At 40.4% G+C, this 21,535-nt stretch overlaps 1 long non-coding RNA gene across 1 annotated transcript; it reads right to left on the reverse strand.

Annotated features, from left to right (window-relative positions):
* On the reverse strand, positions 16,610-20,791 carry LOC109850433. The gene is made up of 5 exons (XR_002249427.1): positions 20,068-20,791; positions 19,934-19,965; positions 17,418-17,633; positions 17,238-17,336; positions 16,610-16,761 (listed from the first exon to the last, which is right to left on the reverse strand). It is a non-coding gene; the product is annotated as an uncharacterized LOC109850433 (long non-coding RNA).

Raw genomic sequence — 21,535 nt, forward strand, 5'->3', positions numbered from 1 at the left:
TCCTGTCTCGTGCATGTTCGCGGTCGACCGTCGAGACCACCGCGGTCGACCGTACTGCAGTTTTCCTATTTCTTTTGTTTTGCTTCATCTTCCTAATTCCAGCTTCGGCTTTAGCTTTGGGTCTACACTTATACTGACAATCTCCCACTTGGAGACCAAAATGCCATCAACGAGTATACCCGAACTCTTCATTTCTTCGCAAGTATCTTCTCCTCCACGAAAAATCCTTTCTTCAATCATCAACATACCGGCGATTTTGCCGATCCTCCTAGTGTGGCTCCGCCTTCATCTTCTACTCGTGAAGGCCAACTGAAGTTGTGCATAACTCTAGTTTCTCAATGGTGACTACCTTCATCAACATGTCCGCCAGATTTTGACTCCCCAAAATCTTCATTAAGTGTAACTTTCCATCTTCAATCAGCGAGCGTATGAAATAATATTGTACATCGATGTACTTCGTTCTGGCATGATATACTAAATTCTTGGCAAGATGTATAGCGCTCTGGCTATCACAATATAGAACTCCTCTCACTTGCTTTAGATTCAACTCTTCCAAACACCCGTTCAACCAGATCATTTCCTTGCTTCAATAACCGCAACATATTCAGTCTCGACTGTAGATAAAATCATAATCTTTTGTAGACGTGAGACCCAGCTCACTGCTGTCGATACTAAGGTATAAACATACCCCGTGATGCTTCGTCTCGTATCATGATCACCGGCGAAGTCCGCATCTATGTATCCCTACAGCACCAACTCCTTCCTCCTAAAACATAGTGGCTTATTCATTGTCCCTCTCAAGTACCGAAATATCCACTTCATGGCCTCCCAATACTGCTTCCCTAGATTGCTTACAAACTTGCTCACAACTCCTACTGTATAGGCAATGTTCGGCCTCGTACAAACCATTGTGTACATGAGACTCCCAATGGCCGAAGAATATGACACCCTGCTTATATGCTCTCCATCTGCATCTGTCTTAGGTGATTGTTCCTTAGATAATTTGAACTGGCTTCCAAAGGGTGTGCTAACAACCTTAGCATTCTGCATATTGAATCTCTGAAGTACCTTCTCGATATATTCAGCTTGGCTTAACCTCAACGTCCCTTCAGCTTCATTCCTACTGATTCATATCCCTAGAATCTGCTTTGTTGTACCTAGATCATTCATTGCAAACTTCTTTGCTTGCTGCTTCTTCAAACTGTTTATCTCCTCTAAATACGGTCATGTTACTAACATGTCATCAACATATCATAACAATATAATAAAACTGGACTCGAACCTCTTGAAATAGCAGCAATGATCCGAATTGTATCTTTTGTAGCTATTATTTTGCATGAAGTTATCAAAATTCTTGTACCACTGTCTCGGAGCCTGTTTCAAACCATATAAGCTCTTCTTGAGCTTGCACACCATCTCTCCCTTTCCTTCTTCAATAAATCCAACATGTTACTTCATGTAGATTTCTTCATCTCCAAGAACGTTTGGGCCCACTAAGAAAACCCCGAACGAATCAACACGCTGGGGGTCACCGCTACCTCCAGCATGACAAAGAGCTCAAGGCAACTGCGCGCACCAATTTGCGCATTGAAGTCCAAGAGCATGCTGAAGACTCGCGCCCACAAAGACACGTTTCGAGGCGTGTAACTTTTGAAAGCCCAAAGAAGGCGATCATACCACTGTCTCGGAGCCTGTTTCAAACCATATAAGCTCTTCTTGAGCTTGCACACCATCTCTCCCTTTCCTTCTTCAATAAATCCAACATGTTACTTCATGTAGATTTCTTCATCCAAGTCACCATGACGAAAGGCAGTCTTCACATCTAACTGCTCAAGGAAGAGGTCTTCTATAGCCACCGAGCTCAACACCACCCGGATGGTTGTGAGCTTCACAACAGGGAAAAATATCTCCGTGTAGTCCACTCCTTCCCGCTATTGGAACCCCTTCACTACTAATCTGGCCTTAAACCTCTTGCTTCCATCACTCTGCTGCTTGACTCGATAGACCTATTTGTTATGCAAAGCCTTTTTCTGCGAGGTAGCTGAGCTAATTCCCATGTCTCGTTAGTGAGTAGAGAATCCATCTCCTCCTGCATCGCATGCTCCCACTGCTGAGATTGACTCACTTACATTGCCTCCTCATAGCATTCCGATTCACCGCTATCTGTCAATAATAAGTAATCAAGAGATGAAAGATATCTAGGATTCAGTTTGGGTACCCTGGATGACCTCCTAAGTTCCACGCCCTGGGTTGTTGCTTCTGCACCTGGAGTCTCCTCTGTTCTTCGGTCAGAACAAACATCACCACCCCTATCTGAAAGTTCCTCTAAATCCATGTACTCGGATCCACCTACATACGAAGTGTTGTTCCCACTATTTTGGCTATCCTTGGTATTTTACTTGTCCTTGTACATCACCTCCTTATTGAATATGGCGTCACAGCTCCTGATGATCTTCTTGTTCTTCTCATCGCAAAGATGATACCCGAACTCATCAATGATGTATCCAATGAATGTGTACTTCTGTGACTTAGCCTCTAGCTTGTCCCTGACATGATCACCGATATGACCATAAGCCATGCAACCAAATACCCATAAGTGTGAGAGATTTATCTTCTTTCCACTCTAAACCTCCTCTGAAATCCCAAAATCCAATGGAACTGATGGCTCATGAATAATAAGGTAAGCCATCGTATGCACCGTATCCGTCCAAAATGTCTTAGGCAGACCTGTATGTAATCGCATGCTCCTGGCACGCTCCGTTAAGGTCCTGTTCATCCTCTCCACAATGTCGTTCTACCACGGCGTCCCTGGAGTAGTCCTCTATAAAACCCCATGCTTTTGATGAGTTATGGAAGTGTCAACCAGCGCAGGAGTAGCGTCGAACAAGTCGGCGAACAGCAAGGTCAAAGAACCCAGATTTTAGCTCATGAGTCGACCCATGACTGTTATGAGTCGACTCATGATATCAACCCCTGTTGTCAAATGGCTCTGCTGAGTCGACTCATCACCTTATGAGTCGACCCATGAGTCATGAGTCGACTCATAACAGAGTATGAGTCGACTCATCGGGGTTTTTCTGGTTTTTCAGGGTCGGGTTTGTTTGGGTTTCGGGTCGGGTTTTATCCACTCGTATATATTCTCCTCTACCCGAAAACACCTCATTTCATCAGCTAACCCCAGAGAAACCCTAGCCTCCTCTCCCCCTCAAAACCCTAGCTCGTTTTTGGGCATTCTTGAGCGATTTTTAGGGGATTTCAGCAGCTTCTTGTGGACTGCAGCAAAGGGGATTGTTCTTCATCACATCTGAGGTGAGTAACATCTCGTCCAATCTTTCTCCCATGTTTTTAAGAGTTTACAACTATTTTCCATGAGTTTTATTGAGCCTAAGACTTATTTTCAAGTATAAATCAATATCCTTGTTAGGGTTAATGCTAGAAATCATGTGTTTCAGATTTTAAATCCCCACCAACAAGTTTTTGATGAAAACCTAGATCTGGAATTTTATTTAAAGAATAAAAATATGAGTTTTATATTGATTAAATGCTTTCTTTCATGTATAGGAGTTAAATGTTAGATTTAACCTACAAGAAAATCGTTTCTCATGATAAATATGTTTTTCTCACTGTATCATAGTCGAGAATCGATGGCTATAGAAGTGTAGATCAGTAAATGGAAGTGTGGATCGAATTGAACGAATTACAGTTGTGAGAAATGCTTTGTTCAGCCCGTGAGTCGACTCACGACTCATCATGAGTCGACTCATCAGGTTGAGTCGACCCATGACTGTCATGAGTCGACTCACAAAGTCTAGTTGTGTTGCCTTTTTGATTCTGTTGAGTCGACTCGTCAGTATACGAGTCGACCCATAAGTCATGAGTCGACTCATAACAAACCATGAGTCGACTCACGAAGTCCTTTCCTGTTATCAAATGTGTTCTGCTGAGTCGTCTCATAATTGAGCACAAGTTGACTCATCGCAGTATTTGCTTTCTGTTTCGTTTGTGCTTCTGTTTAAATCACCTGCTGGGTGTATATAAGTATATATATATATATATACAGCGTTTACATATTCAAGGGTACTGTCTATCACGTTTGAACTTGAGGAGTGCCTTGTTTATGGAGTATTAAATTGCAGTGATTATGATTTCACCTGTACATGTAAGATGACATTTCGGACACAAGCTTAAGTCAGTACAACAGGGTACGTACGGGAATAAGACATGCATACCTTCTTATAATCCATAAAAGTCCTCGTGTTGGACTATAATCCATTAAAGTCCTTGTGTTGGACTATAATCCATTACTGTCATGTTTTAGACTTTTGCTAAACCTTGAGCATGTTACTAAATCAAGTTTGGGTACACGACATATTGTATAAGGCTGGGACATAATAGCTACCTAGGCTGGACGTGTCACCTATTGTAGCTTTGACAGGTTTACATTTTATTGGTAGAGGTAGGTTTGTATTCATTTCTTTATTTTTGCTTGTGACAAATCTCGGGTTTGATATTTAGGGATTTACAATTTGAGATACAAGGTATATACATGAGGGTTTCCTTGTTTGGATTATTTCGCTCGACGTACCTATGCTCGTGTTGTATTTCCCTAAGTACTAAAACCCATTATTGTTTGTGTAAATGATTTATATTATTATGTATTAACTGTATTTTCATATACAACGAGCCCTATCCCTTGGGGTTGGTTGTGATGTTGCTCGCTAGCGCTTTGACGCTTGTTGTCCCTCCCCCTTTCAGGTAACGAGCCAGGAGCCCGGAGAGTCGCAGGTACTAGTGTCTATTATCCTCTTTTTAGATGTATTTATTTTTGTACTCCACTTGAGACATTTTAGACTTGAGAGGTTTATGTTCTAGAGTTATAAAGGCTGTGTGCCTTATTTCCTGTATCAGACATTATGTACTTTGAGACATGTTGAGGTCTCCAGATCTTTATTATTCATTTCAGACTTTGACTATGTACTTCAGCTTATTTGATTTATGAGATGTATTAATTTGAGTCCTATCATTTCATCAAACATTTGTTGTAAAATCTTTTACTTGCTTTGTACTACACTTGTTGTTGATTCCATTAGAGAGATAGTAATTGTGATGGTAAAACATGTTATTGCACGGTGTGGTGCATGGCAGGTTTGACATTTCTGGTTTCACTTCGGACTGTAGCCTTGTGTGAACCCAGGGGCGTCACAGTTGGTATCAGAGCTCTAGTTTCAGTATCCTTAGGATCATCCTGTGTCGAGTTGTGGAGCTAGGTTAGAGTTTCTTAGGATTCATGTTTAGAGTCCGCTAAGGATTTCCTAGTATGAGTGAGGACGATATATGCGTATATCTCAAAATTTTGAGAAATTTTTTTTATGACAACTATTTTTTGCTTAAAGTGTATGCGTGAATATTATGTAATGTGAAAATCATATTGTGATGTACTATGTATGAATAGAATATACGTCTACTTTGACTCATGAACTTTATTGTTTCTTATGATCAGAGAGATGGCAGGACGTGCTCAGGCAGAGCCCCAGCAGGCCCCACCTGAGCCGCAGCAGGCTCCACCCTAGCTGGAGCAGGCACCACCAGAGCCGCAACAGTCTCCTTAGTATTTGGTGGATATCATGGCTCCTCTTATTGCCAGGATGACAGTCATTAAGGAGTTGGTAACGACTCATATAGCACCACGGACACCACCACCACCGATAGCTCAGCAACAAGGGATACCAGCCGTCCCGATTAGAGAGAGAGACCCAAAGGTAGCACCTGTAGCTATTCCACTAGCGGTACCAGATAGAGCCACGGAGCAGGAAGCTTGGCTCCGTATAGTAGAGAGGTATCAGAAGATGAGGGCACCAGAGTTCCAGGGGTCACCAGACCTTCTTGCAGCACACAAGTGGAAGGAGGATGTGAGCAATATACTTGACATACTCATTGTAGATTCAGTTCATAAGCAGAGGTTGGCATCCTACAGTCTGAAGGGAGATGCCGGGAGATGGTACCGGCTACAGTTTACTCCAGAGCAGATGATGATCCTCACATGGGAGGATTTCATCTACTTCTTTGATGGGCAATATATTTCTTCTGCAGCACGGACTGGGAAGGAGCTTGAGTTGTCCCGGATGACTCAGGGGGACATGACAGTGGCAGATTATGAGAGCCGGTTTATGGAGTTGCTGCATTTCACGGGTATGTGGCAGACAGGAGAGCGTCAAGCTCAGATGTTCTTAGCAGGGCTACGCCCTAATCTCCACCGGTACATCGTCTCGAGGAGGTTCTATTCAGTTAGGGAGGTAGCTGAGGCCGCCATTTTACAAGAGATTGAGACTACTATGTTCCAGAAGGACAAGGAAGGGAAGGCCAAGGCAGGACAGAGCGGGGACAAGGGTAAGAACAAGAGACCTTTGTCAGGGTATCAGCATCAGCAGGGCCCTCATAAGAAGGGATCCTAGCAGGATCAGAGAGCGCATCAGCAGCGCAAGTTCCAGGGATCTTGTTTCAACCGTCGTAAGGTCGGGCACAAGGCATCAGAGTGTCGTAGTGCACCAGCAGGAGCTCAGCAGGGCAGGGATCCGAACCAGCAGCAGCAGCGACAGCAGGGCAGAGATCAGGGTCAGTAGAATAGGCTTGAGGCACCGCCAGCGATGCAGAGGGCAGAGGGGAAGGTTCGAGCAGTCTAGGAGGCTCCCTTGGGGCAGATTATCTCATATTCTCCAGCATTAGCAGTAGAGCAGTCTTCAGCCACAGGCAGAGTATATGCAGTGGTTCCCCGTGATCACGGTGCCAGCGGAGCAGTTGTGGAGGGTACGTTCCTTGTGAATTCCGTTCCCGCTCGTATTCTTTTCGATTCGGGAGCTTCGCATTCTTTCATCTCGCATGCATTTATGGCTAGACTCCAGCTCGTAGCTCAGCCTCTAGACACCCATTTACCAGTCTCCACCCCTTTAGGTGAGGTATCGCTTCTGGAGAGCATTTGTAGGAGGTGTACCGTCAGTTTAGATGAGTCGGAGTTCATAGTCGATCTGATAGTTTTGCATATGTCCAAGTTTGATGTCATTCTTGGTATGGATTGGTTGTCGTCCTACCATATTAGTATTAACTGTTTTGCGAAGACAGTCAGATTACGAACGTCCGATGGGTCCGAGATGATTGTGGCCACTTCTCAGGGCAATCGCTTTGTGGAGTCATTTCTGGCGTTCATCGACGAGGTGATGCTGCGGGATCAGAGTTCTGATTTGTTAGAGACTCGAGTTATCTCGGATTATCAGGATGTCTTTCAGGACATACCTGGGTTACCTCCTGTGAGAGAGGTTGAGTTTTGTATTGAATTGCAGCCGGGCACAGCCCCGATATCCCGCGCACCCTATCGCATGGCGCCAGCTGAGATGAGAGAGCTTCAGACCCAGTTGGATGAGTTGTTAGCTCAGGGTTTTATTCATCGGAGTCATTCTCCGTGGGGCGTGCCAGTCCTCTTCGTGAAGAAGAAGGATGGCAGCATGAGATTATGTATAGATTATCGGGAGTTGAACAAGATCACTATCTGAAATAGGTACCCACTGCCTAGGATTGATGACTTGTTCGACCAGTTGCAGGGAGCGCGATTTTTCTTGAAGATTGATCTTCGTTCTGGTTATCATCAGTTGCGGGTTCGGGAGATGGATATCCCGCGATTTTTCTTGAAGATTGATCTTCGTTCTGGTTATCATCAGTTGCGGGTTCGGGAGATGGATATCCCTAAAGACCGCTTTCCTCACGCTATGGATCTTTTGAGTTCTTGGTCATGCCATTTGGGTTGACCAATGCACCCGCGGTATTCATGGACTTGATGAACCGGGTTTTTTGTCCATTCTTAGATTAGTTCGTGATTGTTTTCATCGACGACATCCTCATTTATTCGAGATCGGAGGCAGATCATGAGCAGCACCTCCGTTTAGCTTTGCAGACCCTACGGGGGCACCAGTTATATGCCAAGTTCAGCAAGTGCGAGTTTTGGCTTTCAGAAGTCAGATTTCTCAGCCACATCATCAGCAGAGAGGGCATATCAGTAGACGCAGCTAAGGTTACAGCAGTTCTTGATTGGGAGCCACCGAAGACAGTGACCGAGATTCGCAGCTTTTTGGGATTAGCCGGCTACTACAGGAAGTTCATTTAGGACTTTTCGAAGATTTCAACGCCGCTTACACACCTTACGAAGAAGGGTGTACAGTTCATTTGGAGCATAGAATGCCAGAAGGCCTTTGATATATTAAAGGCTAAGTTGACTACAGCACCGGTCTTGACTATTTCGAGCAGCGACAGGACATTCGTCGTCTATACAGATGCATCTTTGGCAGGATTAGGAGGCATTCTTATGCAGACTCAGAGAGTAGTAGCTTATATCTCACGGCAGTTGAGAGTGCATGAGCAGAACTATCCTACTCATGACTTGGAGCTAGCAGCAGTGGTATTTACACTGAAGTCATGGAGGCACTACTTGTATGGAGTGCAGTTCGAGCTGTTCACAGACCACCAGAGTCTGAAATATCTTTTCTCTTAGAAGGAACTCAACCAGAGGCAGCGGAGGTGGATTGAGTTTATCAAGGACTACGAGTTCGCGATTCAGTATCACCCGGGGAAGGCGAACGTCGTAGCAGATGATTTGAGTAGGAAGCGTCGACATCAGATTGCGGCTTTGTGGTGCTCATTGCACCGAGACCTTCTCACTCTTAGTCAGTTTGATTTTAGACTTGAGTTTGGTGGCACTAGTGTATTTTTGGGAGCTATATCAGTGCAACCAACATGGAGCGGCAGAGTTGTTAGAGCTCAGTTGGAGGATTCTTGGATTCAAATCCGTAAGGAGGAGATTTCCAAAGAGCCTAAGGCCGATTGGACCATTGGAGCAGATGGAGGTCTACGGATGAAGGGTAGATTGGTTATGCCAGCCAGTGCAGAGCTGAAGAGGGAGTTATTTGATGAGGCACACCATACTCGGTACACAGTACATCCAGGGACTACAAAGATGTACAAGGACCTGAAGAGGCACTTTTGGTGGAGTGGTATGCGCAGGGAGATTTCAGAGTATGTGGTGAAGTATTTTACCTACCAGCAGGTGAAGGCGGAGCACCAAAGACCAGCAGGCACACTTCAGCGTTTACCCATCCCAGAGTGGAAATGGGCGGACATTTCTATGGATTTCATTGTAGGGTTTCCGAAGTCGAAGAAGGGGAATGATTCAGTTTGGGTCATTGTGGACCGGTTGACGAAGTCAGCACATTTTATTCCCGTGAGGACTACTTATACAGCTGAGGCGTATGCGAGGATTTTCGTTCGAGAGATAGTTCGACTTCACGGAGTTCCAGATACGATCGTGTCGGATCGAGGATTGGTTTTCACTTCGCATTTTTGGAGGAGTTTTCAGGACTAATTTGACAGCAAGCTATCTTATAGCAGTGTTTTCCACCCACAGACAGATGGTCAGACGGAGAGGGTGAATCAGGTGTTGGAAGACATGTTACGGGCATGTGTCATTGACTTCCAAGGCAGCTGGGAGGATCATATTCTAATGGTAGAATTCGCTTATAACAACAGTTACCAAGCGACAATCGGTATGGCCCCGTATGAGGCATTGTACGGGAGACCCTGTAGATCACCAATATGTTGGGCAGAACCGGAGGATAGCTTGATGCTTGGACCAGAGCTTATGAGGCAGACTACTGAGAAGGTAGCATTGATCAGAGAGCAGATTCTAGCCGCTCAGAGTCGGCAGAAGAGCTATGCAAACAAGAGGCGAAGACCCCAAGAGTTCCAGATAGGGGATTTGGTTATGCTGAAGGTATCGCCTATGAAAGGCGTACAGCGATTCGGGAGGCGAGGGAAGCTTACACCGAGATATATTGGACCTTTTCAGATTTTGGAGCGCATTGGAGCTGTGTCATACAGACTAGATCTTCCAGCTTCTATGTCTAGTATACACAATGTATTCCACATTTCTATGCTCAAGAAGCACTTGCATGATGAGGAGCGGCAGCGAGTGTTGGATGCACCGGAGATTGAGCTTCGGGATAATTTGTCGACTATTGAGATTCCAGTGTCCATACTTGCTAGAGAAGACAAGAGACTCAGGAACAAGGTGATTCCATTGGTGAAAGTTCAATGGAACCGAAGTGGAGTTGAAGAAGCTTCTTGGGAGCGCGAGGAGGACATGCGACGCGACTACCCACACTTGTTCGAGCAGGTAAAACTAATTAAAGTATGTATGATATGACTTCTTACATGTGTATTTATATCTATATATATATTGATACTTATATTTAACACTAGAATGAGGGTATTTTCACTTAATTCTTAATCTTTCGAAGCACATGGTATATACATGGGGGGTTCCTTGTTTGGATTTTTTGCCCGACGTACTAGTTCCGTTAGATTAGGGGTTAGGTAAGAATATTATCATTTTAGATCGTTAAGTATGAATATCGCTATGTGCTAACTAGCGCTTAGTATTACGAAATGTGTATGTGTGTGGGTTGGATTAGACCCTTATCGTGTTTTTCAAGTATCTTTATGAGATGATTATGATTTCCTAAATTTTGAGGACGAAATTCTTTTAAGGGGGGCAGAATGTAAAACCCCGTGCTTTTGATGAGTTATGGAAGTGTCAACCAGCGCAGGAGTAGCGTCGAACGAGTCGGCGAACAGCAAGGTCAAAGAACCCAGATTTTAGCTCATGAGTCGACCCATGACTGTTATGAGTCGACTCATGATATCAACCCCTGTTGTCAAATGGCTCTGCTGAGTTGACTCATCACCTTATGAGTCGACTCATGAGTCATGAGTCGACTCATAACAGAGCATGAGTCGACTCATCGGGGTTTTTCTGGTTTTTTTGGGTCGGGTTTGTTTGGGTTTCGGGTCGGGTTTTATCTACTCGTATATATTATCCTCTACCTGAAAACACCTCATTTCATCAGCTAACCCCAGAGAAACCCTAGCCTCCTCTCCCCCTCAAAACCCTAGCTCGTTTTTGGGCATTCTTGAGCGATTTTTGGGGGATTTCAGCAGCTTCTTGTGGACTGCAGCAAAGGGGATTGTTCTTCATCACATCTGAGGCGAGTAACATCTCGTCCAATCTTTCTCCCATGTTTTTAAGAGTTTACAACTATTTTCCATGAGTTTTATTGAGCCTAAGACTTATTTTCAAGTATAAATCAATATCCTTGTTAGGGTTAATGCTAGAAATCATGTGTTTCAGATTTTAAATCCCCACCAACAAGTTTTTAATGAAAACTCAGATCTGGAATTTTATTTAAAGAATAAAAATATGAGTTTTATATTGATTAAATGCTTTCTTTCATGTATAGGAGTTAAATGTTAGATTTAACCTACAAGAAAATCGTTTCTCATGATAAATATGTTTTTTTCTCACTGTATCATAGTCGAGAATCGATGGCTATAGAAGTGTAGATCAGTAAATGGAAGTGTGGATCGAGTTGAACGAGTTACAGTTGTGAGAAATGCTTTGTTCAGCCCGTGAGTCGACTCACGACTCATCATGAGTCGACTCATCAGGTTGAGTCGACCCATGACTGTCATGAGTCGACTCACGAAGTCTAGTTGTATTGCCTTTTTGATTCTGCTGAGTCGACTCATCAGTATACGAGTCGACCCATAAGTCATGAGTCGACTCATAACAAACCATGAGTCGACTCATGAAGTCCTTTCCTGTTATCAAATGTGTTCTGCTGAGTCGACTCATAATTGAGCACAAGTCGACTCATCGCAGTATTTGCTTTCTGTTTCGTTTGTGCTTCTGTTTAAATCACCTGCTGGGTGTATATATATATATATATATATATATACAGCGTTTACATATTCAAGGGTACTGTCTATCACGTTTGAACTTGAGGAGTGCCTTGTTTATTGAGTACTTAATTGTAGTGACTATGATTTCACCTGTACATGTAAGATGACATTTCGGACACAAGCTTAAGTCAGTACAGCAGGGTACGTACGGGAATAAGACATGCATACCTTCTTATACGCAGTCCTCGTGTTGGACTATAATCCATAAAAGTCCTCGTGGTTGGACTATAATCCATTAAAGTCCTCGTGTTGGACTATAATCCATTACTGTCATGTTTTAGACTTTTGCTAAACCTTGAGCATGTTACTAAATCAAGTTTGGGTACACGACATATTGTATGAGCCTGGGACATAATAGCTACCTAGGCTGGACATGTCACCTATTGTAGCTTTGACAGGTTTACATTTTATTGGTAGAGGTAGGTTTGTATTCATTTCTTTATTTTTTGCTTGTGACAAATCTCGGGTTTGATATTTAGGGATTTACAATTTGAGATACAAGGTATATACATGAGGGTTTCCTTGTTTGGATTATTTCGCTCGACGTACATATGCTCGTGTTGTATTTCCCTAAGTACTAAAACCCATTATTGTTTGTGTAAATGATTTATATTATTATGTATTAACTGTATTTTCATACACAACGAGCCCTATCCCTTGGGGTTGGTTGTGATGTTGCTCGCTAGCGCTTTGACGCTCGTTGTCCCTCCCCCTTTTAGGTAACGAGCCAGGAGCCCGAAGAGTCGCAGGTTGAGGGCGACCCTTACTAGTGTCTATTATCCTCTTTTTAGATGTATTTATTTTTGTACTCCACTTGAGACATTTTAGACTTGAGTGGTTTATGTTCTAGAGTTATAAAGGTTGTGTGCCTTATTTCCTATATCAGACATTATGTACTTTGAGACATGTTGAGGTCTCCAGATCTTTATTATTCATTTCAGACTTTGACTATGTACTTCAGCTTATTTGATTTATGAGATGTATTAATTTGAGTCCTATTATTTCATCAAACATTTGTTGTAAAATCTTTTACTTGCTTTGTACTACACCTGTTGTTGATTCCACTAGAGGGATAGTAATTGTGATGGTGAAACATGTTATTGCACGGTGTGGTGCATGGCAGGTTTGACATTTCTGGTTTCACCTCGGACTGCAACCTTGTGTGAACCCAGGGGCGTCACATCCTCTCTAAGCGAATATCATTCGTAGCATAGAACCTCTTGAACTCCTCCAGCAAGTATTCTCCACCATTGTCTGATCTCAGACACTTCACGTTCAGCTCTGTCTCGTTCTCCACCATGGCCTTCCACTTCTTGAAGACTCCGAACACCTCTGACTTGTGCTTCATGAAGTAAACCCACACCTTTCTTGAGTGATCGTCGATGAAAGTGACATAGAATCTCGAACCGCCAAAAGAAAACACACTAGCTGGACCCCATATATCTGTATGAATCAACTCTAGCTTCTGAGCCTTAGGTGGCCTTCCACCCTTCTGGAAACTAAACCTCTTCTGCTTTCCAAAGATGTAGTCTTCACAAACCCCGACTTCCACGGAGTCGATCCTAGTTAGCTTTCCCTGTGAATGTAAGATATTCATCCCCTTCTCGCTCATGTGCCCTTGCCTGTTGTGCTACAGATCTGTACTCTCTTTCCCAATTGTAATTGCGAGGGTGTTACTCGCATGTGAGGTGAGGTAAATAGTCCCTAATTTGTTGCCTCGGAGAACTACCATTGTACCGTTAGAGATTCTCCATGAATCCCTTGTGAATATCGAAACATAGCCTTCTGCTCCAAGCTGTCCCACCGAAACAAGATTCATCTTCAGCTTCGGTACGTGTCTCACGTTCTTCAAGTTCCACTTAGAGCCCTTCATCTGAATCTGCACATCATCCTTTCCAATAATATTACAGGGCTCATTGTCCCCCCAATACACTTTTTCAAAGTCCCCTACTACATAATTCTGAAAAAGCTTCTTATTAGCAGTGGCATGGAAAGAGGCTCCTGAGTCAATGACCCAAAAACCTGAATCGCTGTCCATAGCAAGAATCAAAGCATCCTGCACGATATGAGCCTCCTGCTTACTCGGATCCTTCTTTGGACTCTTGCAGATTGAAGATATATGGCCCTCCTGGCCGCAGTTCCAACACTTTCTTTTGATAGACCTAACCTTCGAGTTCGATCTCTTCTTCGACTTCGACCGATTCCTGTTCTGATTCCCTTTCTTTTGGCTTCTGCCTCTCTGCTCGAAACTTAGAGCTGAACCTGAACCTTCTAATTCAGACGATTTTCTTCTGACCTCCTCGGATAGAATCATACTGACCACTTCACTCAGCTTTAAATTTTCCTTTCCCGCCGAATTGCTGATTGCCGTCACACAACCTGCCCAACTATCCGACAACTACGATAGTAATAAAAGGGTCTGCACTTCGTCATCAAACATGATGTCTATGGAGATAAGGTGATCAACAATCGTGTTGAACTCGCTGAGGTGCATCGTGAAGGACCGTCCTTCTGCCATCTTGAGGTTGAAAAGAGTTTTTACCATATGCACATTGTTTGCTGCAGATGATTGCTCGTACATCTTCACGAGCGCTTCCATAAGCCTTACCGACGTCTTCTCCTTCAAAATATTGTGGGCTACTGTCTTGACGAGCGATAACCGGATTTGTCCTAGAGCCTTCCTATCCAGTTTCTCTCAATCATCGTCTGACTCCTCTTTCTTCTGTCCCTTATCATTGCCCATCAACGGACGATACAAGTCCTTCTGGTATAGATAGTCCTCCATGTACGACTTCAAGTAGGCTAAGTATGAACCGTCAAACTTCTCGATCTTAGATTTGATTTCCTCTGCCATGACTTTCTCACAAATTACTGAACGAAGCCCTTATACCAGTTGTTAGGGATTCAAAATAGTCAAATCGAACCCTTACTCTTTCGGACCTTGTTAGAAAGTTGAGCAAGAAAGAAATTCACCACAATAAAGATCAAAACTTGCAGGAATAGTAAAAGAGACGAACACACAGATTTAATGAGGTTCGGCAACGTGCTTATGTTCTCGGGAGCCACACCACATAATTCTTTGATTAATTGAAGAATGAATACAAGCACTCAAACTAGGGTTTAATCTCACTAAGATTCTCTCTCTCTAAAACTCTCTTTCAGATAGTTTCTGATGGTCTGATAAACCCTAAAAATCGTTTGGGTATTTATATCAATCTGAATCAAAACAGAATCCAAAACAGTTTAGGAAACTGTCCGCTTGACTCGTGGTCGGCCGCCGAACAAGTCGCGGTCGACCGGATAAACGACAGAATCCAGACTACGCTTACAGGGTTTTCACGGTTGACCAGATCTTCTGTCGCAGTCGGCCGGAAAAAGTCCAGAGACTTACTTAGCTCCAGCGTCCAGGCGGGGTCGACCGCACCAACCACCGCGGTTGACCGAAAAAAGTCCAGAGACTTTTTCCTGTCTCGTGCACGTCCACAGTCGACCGTCGAGACCACCACGGTCGACCGTACTGTAGTTTTCTTGTTTCCTTCATTTTGCTTCATCTTTCTGATTCCAGCTTTGGCTTCAGCTTTGGGTCTACACTTAGACTAACAGATAAAGATACATTTGATTCATCAATAGAGGGAGAACACAAGCTCTTGGAGGATGGAAATTCGTCATTCTAGACTTCTTTAAGAGTCACAACGAGGGTCAGATTAGAACCAGAATAGGAGGACATCCACGTAGTAGGGAAGTCTGAACCATCACCTCATTGCCATTATTGCATTACAGTTTTTTCTTTTTTTGGACAATTAGTCCCGGCCTTCTTTTGATCAATGAAAATATTTATTCATTTTTTAAAATTGAAGTTGTGAAGTACATCAAAAACTATCAGAACTATAACTGGTAATCAACTAAACAAAAGATTACATTTTCTCAATCTTCTCTCTCATATGAAAAGGAATTTTTACATTAAGAACTTTTAAGAAAATAGAGATCTTCACTTCACGGAATAACTGATTAGGTTCACAAGCTTTTTGCTGAAAAATCCTCAAGTTCCTTTCCTGTCATATTCAATACACTGCCACTGATAGAGCCATTTTTATAACTTTTTCATGAATCCAAGACCTTTCAACCACTGATAGAGCCATTTTTTATAATTTTTTTATGAATCCAAGACCTTTCAAATTGAAGCTATACCATGAGATTATTTGGTTCAGCTGCAAGACCTCTATGTACAATCCAACCAGTCTATCACTTTGCTCCAAACATAAGCAGAATATTGGCATTCAAAAAGTAAATATTTGCAAGTTTCCAATTGACGATTTGAATTTGAACATAAGACACACTGGTTTGCGTCTAACATTCCCATTCGGCACAATCTGTCTTGGGTCAGAAGTCTGGAGAGGATGGCTAACCATAATATAAAAGAGAGTTTTGGGTAGTGCAATCCCCCCAAATTGTATCAGACCAAGCTAGTACACTTGGTCTGATACTTTGCACATTTGTTACTTTGCACTTTGGTCCATTTCATTAAACTTCTATCAATAAAACATAGGGATAATTTCCTGCTATTTTCATTCAGGAAAAAACAATATATTACACTTAAAATTTTGAAATTATTCAAAAATGTTTGAGGCAGCTTTAATTTGCATTCAAACATGATATAACTATCAAAATATTACTTAATAATGTGACGTTTAAAGATTTACAGACTAATAGTTAAAGTAATACACAAACAAGCCTCTCTGACAGTTTTATCGGGAGTTAAATAATTATGGGACTTCTCTTTATAAGTATCCATCTTTTAGAATAATGATATTCAAAAACATTTTATTACATAATATTTGATTTGAGTACGACTTTATTTTATTTATGGGGATCACATCTCCCGCACTATTCCACGATATTTTCGACAACCCGTGCCGCCTTGCACTGTGGAAAAAATGAGAGAAAAATTAATAAACAGTTGAAAAGAATATATTAATTAACAGATGACCGCACTTTCAATCTAATTTGAGGGCAATCTAGACAGGAAACGCGCATAGGAAGGTAGGATGATGAATAGTTGTTAATTACTAATTCCAAAAAGCAAAATAAAAAAAAATTGAAGTATTTGTATATTTGTGATCTAAATCAAGTAAAATTATTCATTTGGGAAAAAAAGTTTGATAGTGATACAAAAGCCACATTGCTAATGATAGAATTAACTGGCAATTAGCACATTACTTTAAAAACATTAATTAAGTCAATTGGCACGTTATATGCTTTAAAAAATATATATGGAGATATTTCAAAGACAATAAATGTTTCATCTAATAGCTCATTATAAAAACAGATTGACTATAAAAAAATTACTAAAGTTATACTTCAAAACACTCATATATATATACTAGAATTTAGAATAATACCTCATTATTGTAGGCTCTGATACTGCTGGCGAGCAGATAGTCATCATTGACTATCAGTCTGAGATGATCAACCATCATGCGACGAGTAATTTTTCGCTCCTGCTTTACATGTATTCGCATCAAATTCATGAAAAATAGGTATAACATATAAATAGTAAATAATTGCAACTATTTTCTTACCTTGAAGTCTTTCCCAAGGTTTTGGATGGAGCTCATCTTATCATTCGACAGAGAGTTTGATAGTTTTTCGATCAGTTTCTAGATGGGAATAAAAGGCGAAGTTGGACTATTTGCTACGTTACTTTCTTTGGCCGGATTTGAACTTGAGGAGCCTTCTCCGTGGATAGTTTTCCCCATATATCTTTATAAGTTCAGATTTTCCCGCCATATTATTTTCTATTTTTCATCAGTATAAAAGGAGTAAATAAAGTCAGATATGCGAACATAACTTCTATCTTGCAAAAAGTACTGTGCAATGTTCTAGCAGTTCACTTTCACTAAATAATTTTACCATTATTCCTCAGTTAACATAATATACACGAAACTAGAAATTGTAGTCTTTGCATAACTAATATAGATACCCAAGTTCTTTTGGTACTTTGATATACTACAACAAAAGTTGCATATGCTCACACTTATGTTATGACACATGTAGAAGTGTTGTGCTAATCGCAAAGGATTAAACAATAATGACACAAATAAAAAAAAATTGTCAGTCATGACACCTAGTGGTGTCATTAGATACAAAATAAAATAAAAGTATCATAAATATGTGTCGCAAGTTGTGACACATTTCCACATGTGTAGAAAGATCGTCTCCACACATGCTTTGCCCACACTTTCGACTTGTGTCATGCTCCATTCGTGCGACACAAAGATGTGACGCGAGATGATAAAAACGGTATCACAAGTTACAAATATTGTTAAAGTTAACTTCGAATTTTAGCAATCAGTCAATAAGCAAATTTCAATTAACACTTTGTTTAAATAAGCTGAAGAGCCAGCAAGTCCAAGCATTAGATAAGCAGATGTCAATTAACATATACTTAATAAAAATATATTCTTAGTGGTTTCAGCTCAAAATATTAAGTCATTACTATTCATAAACCAATACATAAACATATTATTAAATTAGTAAAACTATGATCAAATTAACAACAAGAGTATATTTGAAAAGTTATACAACACATTAAAATAAAATCAGAACAAAGTAATAGATAATAAAAATAACTAATAATAAAAGAGCACCTTACGTTGATTCTTCTCCTTTTGATTTTTGTTAAATATTCAGGTGACGCAAGTGGAGAGTGCGGATAGGTATTTATAATATGAGTTAAGATATAGTCACATATTTCCTAATTGGTAAAATTGGCCGTCAAGTTTGAAGCACACAAACTATGCATGTATGCATAAAGCACCTTTGATGTTTGCTCCTCAAGTAATTCTAGCTTCCAAGAATTTGGACATTTCAGCCTATTGGTGCATTTTCTCTAAATCATCATCCCATAAAATTGCAAATGATATCCTCTTAGAACTTCAATTAGTAATATGACCGACGATTTGCAGAATCCGTTCAATAGATGTGTAGCCTGTGCAGTATATATGTATATACAATTTTTTTCCTCAAAAATGAACCATAGTTTTTTCAGTAACCCAGGACAAGTTGCTTAGAAAATTTATTGGCCAGAGAAAATAATGAACACACAAGCTATGCATAAACACAATCCAAATTAACAGAAAAAGTAATTTTTCTTTAAAGTTTTTTCCAACATGATGTTGTTACCCTAAAGTGCACTCTTCAATGTAGAAAAGAAGTTCTTAGTACATTAGTCATGGTAACAATTCTCTTAAGATGCTGTTCTGATAAATCAGTAAAAAACCTTAAGACTAAATATATTCTATTTTAACGTAGATGAAACATCTATAATAACAACCAAATGTGGATATGAGCGTATTTCTAAATTTCAAACGTTTCATGACTTTTGGACCTTCTAATCTTACCCTTCAAGAAATGGATTCAACTCAAATATAAGTAATATGTTTTACTGGTCTTTTCGCTCTGAACAATTACCACTAATCTAAAAAATGATGTTAATTCCTATTTGAGATGATCCACTTGATAGAAACGAACTTTGTCTGGGCCAGTCTAGATTGGCTCTTAACACAAAGCATAGTTATCTACGTGTATATTTTCTTTTATCTTCACTATCTTTTTATTTTACTTTTCTACTGTACCACCTCAAGTTTTTTCCCCCTATATTATAAAAATATTTTCAATCTCTTTCCCAAGCGTGAATTTCATCAAATTTTCCTTGAGAATTTATGGTTGCGCAGCAACATCTTATAAAGAGTTTAAATAGTTTGCCAATACGAATAAACTCATTAACAGTTTAGACATTCAGTAAATAATTTGACTTCAAGGTGACACATGCACTTAGTCTGTAGAATTTGGCTTTCACACAAACCATACATAAAATAGACTAGATTAACTATAGTAATAGTAACGGTGAGAATAACAAAAACATGAGAACAATAATAACGAAGTAAACCATATAGAAATACATAAAGAGAAGGAAAAGGAAAATAAGTAGAAAATCAATAATGTTAGCAGTAAAAACAAAAGCAACAACAAGAACAAGGAATGCAATACACGTCAATAACATTTGTAGAAAAACAACAATAGGTTTAGTGATCACCAAAGCTTGATCCAAGGAGCATCTTGAGATTTCTGGATAAAAATGTAGCATAAAATTAATTAGTCATCAAAGCTTGGTACAAAAGAAGCTACTAACCACAGAAGATTACAATAGCAACGATATCAGTTTCTCACATAGTGTTAGCACTCTTAGAATTGTTGTCTTATTGGTGAAATCTTGCCAATTTTTTGACTGTTGATTGAAAGACCTGAGTCCTAAATCAATCCAAAACACTAGACCAGGTACCTGCACTTAAAAGATTTGGTTAACGGTAATGTAAATACGGATACTATTTGCCAAGTTAGAAAAAAAAATTCAGAAAAATAAACAGTTAATCAGTATTGTTCCAACTTCTTCTTTTCAGTAGAACTAGCTATAGGGTACAAGTCTTGAGTTATAAAGCGTAATGAATTTGTACATCCAATTGAATGAGCTTAATTTATTGCATTACATATAAGATATTGGTGTGGCAGTTTACATTGACATGAGTTAGTATCTCATATGGAGTTTAGGATTTTTTTTTTCTTTTTCTTTTTTCGCAAGCAAATAAACAACCCTGATCTTCTAGCTATCAAAGCATTCTCGGAGGCCATCAGAAGCAAGGTTGTCTTATATATAATGTTTGTGTACAACTAACAATTAAAGCAAGTTTGGGTACAAGTAACAATTGAAGCAAACATATTATCATGGTGAGATCAAGAGAAGAACCAGAAGAATGATTCCCTACCGTTCGAAGAATCACAATAAATACTCTCTGAGCCATGTATCATGCCAAGCCGGTTATGAACTTTGAAGTTGTGACATAACATAAAAGCTAACTTAACATTAATTTTAAGACAAGTCCCTCAGGATTACATAATTAAATTGTTTGTGAAAATATTATCTCCAGATCTAACCTCCTATCCACTTAGGTAATGTTGTATTATTAACTATCCGCAAGAACAACTGGAGGTTGAATGTGAGGAAGCAACAAACGACATGGGATATGGACTTGCGATCAAAATCCTGAGTCATACACGTTAATTACAAGCTTGCCAATTGGAACATGACACTGGATGGCATCATAAAAGTCTGAAATGCGACTAAGTTGCCAAATATTAACAGTTGGCATATGATACGTCAATTTTTGGGTAACTTTGCCAAGAACCTTTCCAAATTGACAAAAAATGGCATGGAAAAAAGATCTGTAGGTGGTGGACTGGTATCTTTCTCTCCTATTGGTTATTTTTTGACTTAAACATTCAGCTCCCCATTTGGAGCATGATGGTGAACTCTAAGGTGTCAGTTGGCAGATGACACTAAAATCATATTGATTCCTTTGCTCAGAATTTTCCCAAACAGCCAGAAGATTCTCTTGGTATCTCCAAAAAGAATAAAAAAAGAGGAAAAAACATAGTGATCTCTCGATAAGAGGATTCAAGACTCTCATCAAGACATCGACACAGTTAGCTATTTGTTTTGTGCATGTTAGGATAACTGGTGGTTAAGATGCAAAAGGATGTTGCGGAAGTCAATTTTTTAGTGTAATATTATGGTATTTTTCTAATGGCTGCTGTTCTATTTTCTAATTTTGTTATGACTATGACATTTCTATGTTGCTTT

This window comes from Asparagus officinalis, chromosome 7 (genome assembly GCF_001876935.1).
Source record: "Asparagus officinalis chromosome 7, Aspof.V1, whole genome shotgun sequence".
NCBI classification, from domain to species: Eukaryota; Viridiplantae; Streptophyta; class Magnoliopsida; order Asparagales; family Asparagaceae; genus Asparagus; species Asparagus officinalis.